This window comes from Eulemur rufifrons, chromosome 2 (genome assembly GCF_041146395.1).
Source record: "Eulemur rufifrons isolate Redbay chromosome 2, OSU_ERuf_1, whole genome shotgun sequence".
NCBI classification, from domain to species: domain Eukaryota; kingdom Metazoa; phylum Chordata; class Mammalia; order Primates; family Lemuridae; genus Eulemur; species Eulemur rufifrons.
This window is the reverse complement of record NC_090984.1, coordinates 58,029,688-58,040,474: the sequence shown is the minus strand read 5'-3', so window position 1 is coordinate 58,040,474 and position 10,787 is coordinate 58,029,688. Positions and strand designations below refer to the sequence as shown.

The 10,787-nt window shown below is 40.0% G+C and overlaps 2 pseudogenes; both read right to left on the bottom strand.

Moving 5' to 3' along the window:
- Positions 1 to 2,678: 2,678 nt before the first annotated feature.
- Positions 2,679 to 3,683, bottom strand: LOC138377580 (olfactory receptor 11G2-like; annotated as a pseudogene).
- A 4,953-nt stretch (positions 3,684 to 8,636) lies between these two features.
- LOC138377574 (olfactory receptor 11G2-like) lies at positions 8,637 to 9,673 on the bottom strand (annotated as a pseudogene).
- Positions 9,674 to 10,787: the final 1,114 nt, after the last annotated feature.

Sequence of the window (10,787 nt, the reverse complement as noted above, 5' to 3'; positions counted from 1 at the left end):
TGGTGTAGAAAACATTATCTTTTCCAGCCCTAAACTTCTCAGGGATGTCATGAGATATAGTCAGTCACTAAGGGCATTCATAGTGTCTACCAGGTGTCTGAGGGAAGTTTACCAAAGTAACACAGGGTGTGGTGGGTGCAATGCAGGAAGCTATTCACTGGGCAGCTCGTGAGTGGTGTCAGTTATGGGTTTGGGGACACGGCCTCCTCTGATTTTAAACACATGGGTATTTTTGCCATTAACTCCGGAGATCTAACTGTTTTTATCATACTAACAATATTAAAGTAGTCTTAGCTACCAAAAATCACACAACTATAGATAATTTTGTTTTGGCTGGGTTTATAGTTTTACAACTTTGTGTCAAACCGTGACACATTCAGATATGAAAATGACCAGACAAAAATATATCCTGACAATTTTGAAGACATTTTCTTCTTTCTTTTTTTTTTTTTTTAATTTGTTTTATTCCAGCATATTTCAGGTGTAATGGACATTTTTATTTTTGTTTTACCAATAATTTTTTTAAAACCAGCTTATTTACCAAAGATTAGTAAATTTATGTGAACTTGAAAAGCATTTGGGCTTATTTAACTTATGACAGCTCCTTTTATTTATAAACCAAATTGGTACCATGTAGAAATAACATATAATGTATGTATACATACAAAACACATCTAAATACATATATACAAAGTTTCAATAGTTTTTATCTCAGAACTCTAGTCATGAAATCCTCTGAAGTTCCACATCAATATGCATCATTATGTTCCTGTTCCTCTGTTTCCCTTTCTAACAGCAGGCGTCCCCCAATCTTGGCCAGGTTGCCTCCTTGGATGGAGAAGTCTTTCAATCTTCCAGACCTTAGGACAGATGTGTCTTTTAACCTTTTATACCTTAAAACCTGCCAGAAGAGAAAATACCACTGGAAGTGTCTTTCAACCTCCTAGACCTTGGACTTTGCTGATAATATTTCAAATTTCAAGTAGGCAAAAAGAAAATAGAGTAGGCTGAGGTTATTGGGGGAAAAAGGTATATTTACCATAGTTTTATGTATATTTCACTTCTTATCAATAAAATAGAAGATGTTTTCACATGTTAATAGCCATTATTATTGACTTTTTCATAAATTTTGCACTTTTCTTATTGTACCAATGATATTTTTCTTATTGATCTGAAGATTATATATACATATGTATGTATCAGAGATATTACTCATTTGTTTATAATTGATCTTAGCATGAAGAATGTTCTGGAAGACAGAAATACAAGCTGAACTAAAGCAGTAAAGACAATTTGTTGTTGTTGAAAGGGAAACAGAAAACTTTAGGTTTTGCTCTAGGATTATGACCATGTGTAACTTGTTAGGGCAAATACAAGTAAAAAATAAGAGGCCTAATTATCCCTGTTCAAAATTAGGGAAGAGATTTTCTCGTCTCCCTTTGCTTAGAGTATTTGCTTTAGAAAACTTGTAATTAAGTTCTTTCTGTTTCTTCAAAAGCTGTATATAAATCTTTTAAAAGCTAAATAAGCCTCTTGCCAGCTTTCTGACCCGGGAATATCTTCCTCAAGGATTTGGGAACAGAGAACACAGTGTTCCCACCTCCCAGTTTCTGTGAAAGGGTAAGTGCCTAACATTGGTGGCCTCACTTCCAAGTTGCAAAATTATTTCCTGTCATAAAGATATGAATTTATTTTTCCTTTGTATAAAGACAACTAGCAAATATAGATGGCCACCCCAACTACCGAGTGAATCTAGGCTGAACTGTGTGTGACAAATCATGCTGTCAAGTCCTTTTGAGGACTAGTTATTGTTTTTCTTGAGAATATGTTGGTCATGGGTTGTATTCGCTTTGCTACAAAAAGGGTCAGCTGTCCTTCTCCCATGCAAGTACTAACCAGGCCCAACCCTGCTTAGCTTCTGAGATCAGCAGAGATCATTTGGGTTCAGGGTGGTATGGCTGTAGACCAGATGTCCTTCTATCTTTGTAGTGTCTCAGGGCATTGTCTGTGATGCACATGACATTCTGGTTTAATGTTTATGCAGTAACATTTATTCTTTCTCTTTTCCTTTATGGAAAAGTTTTCTGGGTTGGCAGATTTGTTTTTAATTATATTTCCCCAACAAACTTAACTCAATTTTTTTAATCTATAGCTTATCATTTGTAAAATTAGGAAGATGAAGAAATCTCTTGAAGCCCTAAAAATTCTGGGGAAAAAATCTACTATGGTGTGTAAATTTCAAAAATAATATGAGTAACTGAGTAATATCAGTTAGTTTTTTTCTTCTGTTTTTTGAGACAGAGTCTCACTCTGTTGCACGGGCTAGAGTGCCATGGTGTCAGCCTAGGTCACAGCAACCTCAAACTCCTGGGCTCAAGCAATCTTACTGCGTCAGCCTCCGGAATACCTGGGACTACAGGCCTATGCCACCACGCCTGGCTAATTCTTCTATTTTTAGTAGAGATAGGGACTCCCTGTAGCTTAGGCTGGTCTCAAACTACTGAGCTCAAAGGATTCTCCTGACTTGACCTCCTACGGGGCTAGGATTGCAGATGTGAGCCACCACGCCAGGTCAATTAGTTTTTTTTTTCTTAAATAAAGAAATCAAAAATACATTCTGTCTCTCAAAATCTTTTAAACTCTTAATTTTATTAAGAGTCTTATTAAGACTCTTTATTTTATGTTCCCAGTAATTTCTTCATTGCGTGTTTCATATATTCATTACTCAGACTGTGTATTACAGGATTAATGAGTCAAGTAATCACAGAATAAAACAAAATCACAATCTTCTGCATTCCAGCCTTATGCTTGGATGTTGGGCTCACGTACAAGACCATCACTGAGCCATAGAAAAGAGAAACTACAGCGAGATGGGACCCACAGGTGGAGAAAGCCTTTCTTCTCCCAGCTGCGGAAGGGACCCTCAACACAGCTCTCAGGACCAGAGCATAGGACCCCACAATGAAGAGAAAGGGAATAAATAAAAGTAGAGAACTTAAGGTGGAGATAGTGAACTCTATTATAGGGACTCTGGGACAGGTAAGGGCTAGCAGAGGATCTGGGTCACACAGGAAGTGATCAATAATCCTAGATCCACAGAAGGTCATTTGACAAATGAAACAATAGGAATGAGGAACCAGAGGAAACCAAGTACCCAGCAGCTGATCACAAGATTGGTGCAGAGACATCTGGTTATAATGGTCAGATAGTGTAGAGGCCAGCAGATGGCAAGGTATTCATCAAATGCCATAACCCCCAGGAAAAAGCATTCTGTAGAACCCAAGGAGAAGAAGAAGTAGAACTGGAGAAAGCACCCAGAGAAGGAGATGACCTTGGTGTCAGAGAGGAAGTTGGCCAGCATGTTGGGGACCATGGAGGTGACATACCAGATCTCCAGGAAGGAGAAGTTGGTGAGCAGGATATACATGGGTGTGTGGAGTCTGTGATCCCAGTGCACAGCACAGATGATGGAACCATTGCCCATGAGGGTAGGGAGGTAGACAGCAGAGAAGAGCACAAAGAGGAGGATCTGCCCCTCCCTGGGACAAGGTTAGCCCAGGAGGAGGATCCAGAGATGGTGCTAGAGTTGCTGGGGGTGTTGAAGATCTTCATGTGTCTATGAGCTGTAAAAGCACCAGCAATTACTGGATGACAGTGCAAAGGCAGTGGGGACTCAGAGTTACATTTAAGGTATCCTAGGGAATGCGATAAACACACACATCAATAGTGACTGTTTTTGTGTAATCCTGAAATATTGTCCTATTGGACAATAGTCATTCGTCTATAAAATACACAACAAGTCTGTATCAGTGGGTAGATACAGAAGTTTTCTTATTGTGAAATGTATGTAAACAGGCATAATATGTAAATATACAGTTTAATAAATGATTATGAAGGAAGCACCAGTGTAACTACCACTGAGGTCAAGAAATAGAGTATCATTTGACTCCTAGAATCTTTCCACATGCAGAATCCTCAGCACTATGTCTGCCTCTCCAATCATAATATTCTTTTTCCTTATTATCATCACCTCTTGAATTTCTTTATAATTTAATAACTAAATATGCACCTCTAAAGAATAAAACAATATCTAGTATTGCCTGTTTTTCTGCTTTGCATAAATGAAATCGTAGTATTGTCCTTTTGAATGGTATCTTTGGTTCAACAGTAAGGTTTTGAAATTCCTGTTGTTATATGTATCTGTAGTTTGGCCATGTTTATTGCCCCTGTTATCAGTTTCTTGGAGCTCTTTCAGAAGATATCATACACATTTACATGGAAGGTAGCTACAGTACACTACTAATCACTTTTCTATTTTTGCTTATTATGTCTTGGAGATATTACATATCATTACATATGGAATTGCTTCATATTTTATAAGTTGAAGACATAGTATTCCATTGTATGACTGACCAAATCTTATTTAAGTAGTCTTCTATTAATGGGAACTGAGGTTAGTCTCAATATTTTGCTATTACAGCAATCCTGCAGTGAATAGTCTGTACTTTCATTATTTGCTACATGAGTGAGGATATCTATAGGCTAAACACCTTAGAAGTTGAACTGATGGGTTAAAGAGTGTGTGTCTTTGGGACTTTGACAGCGGTTGCCTGGTCACCCCAGATAGTTTGTGAACGTGTACTCCTACCAGCTAAGTGTGAGCGAGCCCATTTCACCATCCTGAACTATATAATGTATTACCAAACTTCTTGATCTTTCTCAATCTAATAGATTAAAAATGAGATACTATTATAGGCTTATTCTACCTTTATCTTTTTATGAATGAGTTAGTGCTCTTTGTACATGTTCAAGGGTCTTTTCTGGATGTTATTTGTTTATATCCTTTTGCTTATTTTCCTACTGGGATGTTGTTCTCCTACCGTGTTATAGAGCTTTATGTACATTAAGGGAACAAACTTATTGTGACATGATTGGCAAATAAGTGACAAGTCCTAAGGATAGAAATACAGGGTTAGTTAGTAAAGAAGAAGCAACTTGGGTTAGTCAAAAGGGTGGTGGATGGAACATTTTTTTTTTATCCTTACAGTTATTATCCTCAGGAAATTGCTCACTGATTTCCAGTCCTGATTTTCTTCACCTGAAAAGAAAGTATTTGGATGAGTGAAGACACTTTAATCATAGCCCTTTCAGTCAAGGCCTAGGAGACAGTTCAAGGAGAACTACCCCAGGTTTCTAATACAAGTTCTGAGTAGATATTTTTACTGATCTACAATTGCTGGTTACCTTCTATAACAAAAAAGGTATAAATCTGTGGTTTGGGTTTTACCCCTTGTTTTACTGTAAGTGACCTTCCCTCTCGGCTTGCAGGGTTAAGTGTCCTCAGGGATTCTTTGCTGGTTGCAATGAAAAGCAAAGCAGGTTTATATCCCAGACTTGTGTTTACAGCAGCCTCTATCTCCACCTGTCTCTCTGATTTGTGCATTTTTGCACACTTCTGTTACAAGATCATCTTCTGAAAGTGAGGGGAGAGGTGAGAATGTATGGAATTTAGATATAATAGAAAAGACTCTCTGGTTATGGTCATGACTGAGCAGCTTGTATTAAACCCAAAGTAACTTCCATCAAAAGTAACTATAAAATCTGGACAAAACACATAAGGCAACTATTTGAAGGTTCTGGGGAGCAACTGACATAGAAAGACTTCAGGGGTTACAATGCCAAGATGAAGGGAAGAACAAGGAGGTGAGTTCCACACTCATCATGTGTTTCTCCCTGAGGACATGTGAGAACTCACTGGGCAGGGGAAGTGTGAGGATGTGGAGGCATGTGGGAAAGAATTGGGGAAGGGGGGAACAGAGGCTGAGCAGTGAAGGAAATTAGAAATAGTTTTACTCCAAAATATGGCATTTTGACATACGGGATTGACTTAAAAAGCCTCCAGATCTGTGTGACCTCCCCTACCCCCATCACCTGCTCTCCCAAAATCTTTGAAGTCTCTTTAACTGCCTGAGATCCAGACCTACCAAGGAAAACAATTGTCTTTCCTTCGTGTATCTTTTGCAGGAAGGAAGATCAAGAATACAACCAGACCTAGTCCAGTCCATTTAAAAAATAATTCCTGTCTCTCAGGTTAATTTAGTTTCCAAAAAGAATAATTGACAAGTCAATCTGTTTCCCCCATCCATTCATTCTCCCAAGTATCTATTCATCCTCCCCAGTGATCACTTACTGCCCCTCAACAGAATTACCTATATTCCTCATCTCCTCCTCCCGCCTCTAAAATGAGAGTATATAAACTTCTGGACCCCATTTGGATATTGGGTAATCACTCTGGGATTCTTCCCGTGTGCATGGTAAATAAATTTGTAATCCCTGTTTCTTATTAATCTGCCTTATTGGGAGTTGATCTTTCAATGAAGCTTCCAGGTGCAGAGGGGAAGTTTTACCTTCTCCCTCACAACAGAAAGCACTGAACTGAGGCGATAAAGGATTTGGAGTTTGTAGCTGCCAAGCAGCTGTTGTTTGAGAAACAAATAGAGGAGGAACACAGAAGTGAGGTTCAAACCCTTATGCAATCTCCCTTCAAGGCATTTTGAGTTTCTAAGCTGTTCATGTGCAAGATGAGACTTCAAAATAACTAGCAGAAGCTAGGAGTCTAAAGAGCTAAGCAACTCTCTCCAGGAGAACAAAAGGGATTCTATATCACCATTATTTCTTATAGTTGGGTAATTCTCCATGGTATCCATATAGCACCATTTACTAATCCACTCATGAATTGATGGGCACTTGGGTTGTTACCACATCTTTGCAATTATGAATTGTGCTGCTATAAACCTTCGGGTGCAGGTGTCTTTTTATAGAAAGACTTTTGTTCTTTTGGGTAGATGCCTAATAATGAGATTGCTGGATTGAATGATAGGTCTACTTGAATCTCTTTAAGGTATCTCCATATTGCTTTCCACAGCAGTTGCACTAGTTTGCAGTCCCACCAGCAGTGTATGAGTGTTCCTGTGTCTCCACATCCACACCAATGTGGCATATGTATACCATAGAGTGTTACTGAGGTATAAGAAATAACAGTGATATAGAATCTCTTTTGTTCTCCTGGAGAGAGTTGGAACCCATTCTATTAAGTGAAGTATCCCAAGAATGGAAAAATAAGCACCACCTGTGCTCACCAGCAAATTGGTTTCCGTGATCATCACCTAAGTGCACTTTTGGGAATAACACCAATTGAGTATCAGACAGAGGTGGGGGTGGGGGGAGGGGATGGCTGTATGATGAGTGCAATGTGCACTGTCTGGGTAATGGACATGCTTGAAGTTCTGACTTGGGGAGATGAGGGTGGAGGGAGCGGATGGGTGTATACCTACATGATGAGTGCGATGCGCACTGTCTGGGGTATGGAAACGCTTGAAGCTCAGGCTAGGGGGGTTGGGGGACATGGGGAATATATATAACCTGAACTTTTATGCCCCCATTATAAGCTGAAAAAATAAAAAAAAAGAGCTAAGCAGAAGTATCAGGAGTAAAGGTGATACTGGGCTTCAGGTTCTTGGTACCCAAGTGAATAGAAATTGGCATGAGACCAGGAAGATTTACAGAAGCAAGACTTTTACTGGGTCTTCTTGTTCAAACAAAGAGGGAGGTAGTGCTTGTTAAGGGAGCAAGCAGACTGGTTCTCCAAACAAAGTGCCGGGGACCTTTCACAAGGTGGCAAAGTCAGCTTTGAAGTAATCACATGTAGAGGCAGTGTTATGTTGGCAGCTGTGTACTTGACGGTCATGCTCTTCATGCATGGCATGTGTCATTAGCATTGTAAATATCCAGCCCAGGATGTGTTTTTTAGCATTAATATGAGGTTACAATGAGGGAAGAGTCAGAGTAAGGTCAGTATGGGGATCTTTTCTGGCTTGAGGTGGTTATATGCGGATAAGTCTGGTTTCTTTGCAGCCAGGTTTCTCAACACCTGATGTCAGAATCTTGCTTCAGTGGTCCTGGAAGATATTACTCAAGAGACAGACAATTTGGCCCCCTCCTTCTATAGGTATGGGCTGAATTCCAGTGGCTAGGAGGTCATTTGTTTTTTTCTCTTTTACAGTTAATTATGCTGGTTCATTTTGCCCCATGTTGCCTCCCTTGGTCAGAAGTGAGTTCTGAGTTCTATCCCTGTGCTGTCTCAAAGGGGTTCAAGTAGTCCATAAATAGGAGGTCAGGACCTACTAAAGTGGAGGGGCCTCCAAACAGTCCAGGTGTGCAACTGAGATCTCAGAAAGGCCATGTTCCTGGAGCAAGAGCCACAGCCTAGGAGTAAGACTCAAACTAGCATAGACCATTTTAAAAACACCTAAAAATAATCCTTAAGTGGAATCAAAGGGATGTGCCTCTGCTCTGTGTACTTGCTAGAAGAAAATTTAACCATTTTTGAGTTACTATATCCATTTCTTTACAATTTTAAGATACAATGCCCACCAGTCAATTAAAAACAATTGAGTCATGCTAAGCAGCAGGGCTTGATCAGGTTCCAAAGAAAAAGTAACAGAAACATGCTTATAGGTGTTTCAGCTTTTGGTCAATACTAAGGTGAACAATTATCTGAATAAAACCAGGTGTTTCCAGCCTGAAAAGAAGTTAAGTACAAGTTTAATCGTCCAAGGGCCCTTTTGATTAATATTTCATATTCCCAGAAATTTCTGCATTGCTTTTATCATATCTTTGTTCCTAAGACTATATATCACAGGATTTAGGAGAGGGGTCACAACAGAATAAAAGAGAGTCACAATCTTCTGCATTCCAGCTTTATACTCAGACGCTGGGCTCCCATACATGACTAGTACTGAGCCATAGAACAGAGACACCACAGCTAGATGAGACCCACAGGTGGAGAAAGCCTTTCTTCTCCCAGCGGCTGAAGGGACCCTTAACACAGCTCTCAGGACCAGAGCATAGGACCCCATGATAAAGACAAACAGAATAAAGACAGGCACAGGACATAATGTGGAGAAGACAAGCTCTGCCACAGGAGATTTTTTGCAAGTGAGTGCTAGGACAGGACCTGGGTCACACAGGAAGTGGTCAATAACCCTGGATCCACAGAAGGTCATTTGTGAGATGATGATGATGGGGATTAAGAACCAGAGGAAACCAAGTACCCAGCAGTTGATCACAAGATTGGTGCAGAGACGTCTGGTCATAATGGTCGGATAGTGTAGAGGCCGGCAGATGGCGAGGTATCGATCAAATGCCATAACCCCCAGGAAAAAGCATTCCGTAGAACCCAAGGAGAAGAAGAAGTAGAACTGGAGAAAGCACCCAGAGAAGGAGATGACCTTGGTATCAGAGAGGAAGTTGGCCAGCATGTTGGGGACCGTGGAGGTGACATAGCAGATCTCCAGGAAGGAGAAGTTGGCGAGCAGGATGTACATGGGTGTGTGGAGTCTCTGATCCCAGCGCACAGCACAGATGATGGAACCATTGCCCATGAGGGTGAGGAGGTAGACAGCAGAGAAGAGCACAAAGAGGAGGATCTGCCCCTCCCTGGGACAAGGGAAGCCCAGGAGGAGGAAGCCAGAGATGGTGCTGGAGTTGTTGGGAGTGTTGAAGATCTTCATGTGTCTGTGAGCTGTAAAAGCACCAGCAATTACTGGGTGACAGTGCAAAGGCAGTGGGGACTCAGAGTTACATTTAAAGTCATTTTGGAAAGAAAATGCATAAATATATGTGTGTGTGCATATATATATATCAATAGCCACTCTTTGTCTTCAAAACTGAAATTATGACCTGGGTTGATTCTCTGTGATCATTCAGTTTTTCACCATGGGCTGAAGAAAACTTTTGGTTAAAATGGATAAGCTCTTATATATATTCTCTTCAGTGCAGAGTCCAATATAATCTTCTAGCATGTTAATAGCACTCTCCTTCAGGAGCCTATGCATATGTGTATAGATACACACACAATAGGATATATATCTCTTTATAAAAGTGGAATTTCTTCCATGTTCAGAAGAGGCAACGCCATTGCAGCTGTTTGTGTCAGAGGCTGCCTCAGACTGTGTAGCCATGCAACATGAACCCATAGAACCTTCTGAATTACTTCTTTTATGTAACTTTTGACACTGGCCTTATTCCAAATTAAATGGTTATCTTATCAATTTAATAATAATATCCACCGATTTCATGAATAAAATAGTCAAATCAAGTGGAGGAAGTTAGCTGTGGTTAGTTTCTCTTGTGTCAGAACAGCAGTCCTAGCCATCCAGGGTGGACCAGGCTGAAAGAATTATTAACTGGCCATGCAGAAACATGTCTGTGCTTGCCTGGAAAAGAGATATTTATGTGCCTAGACCACAGTTATAGATATAATTCTATTCCCATAATGCACACTCTGGATATTACTGATGACATGGAATTCTAAATAGCAGTGGTTTTGTACAGGATGTTAAACTAAAACTTTGGTCCATTTCCTAGTATCTGTTTGGGAATATGTCAAGGCAGAGTGGCTTTTACTACAATTGATCTTAGCCAAAGGCAAGAAGCAATTAGAGTGGCTTTTAAAGGTTGAGTATGTGCATAATGCCTTTCTTTGGTTCTAAATGAGTTGGAATACCTTTGTTAAACAATCATGTACCTAGGCCTTGGAATTGGTTAGAGCCTTCTCTAAATAAGTGCATAAATCAGCAACCTAAAGCTAGTCTGTGTCCCCCCTTCTATGTAAAATCCTTATTTTGCTTTTTAAAGTTTGGCACAGGGACCCAGGGAGTTGAAGAGTGGCAGAACCTGCCACCTCAAAATATACCACTTTGGCAGAAGATTATTTTGACCGAAGG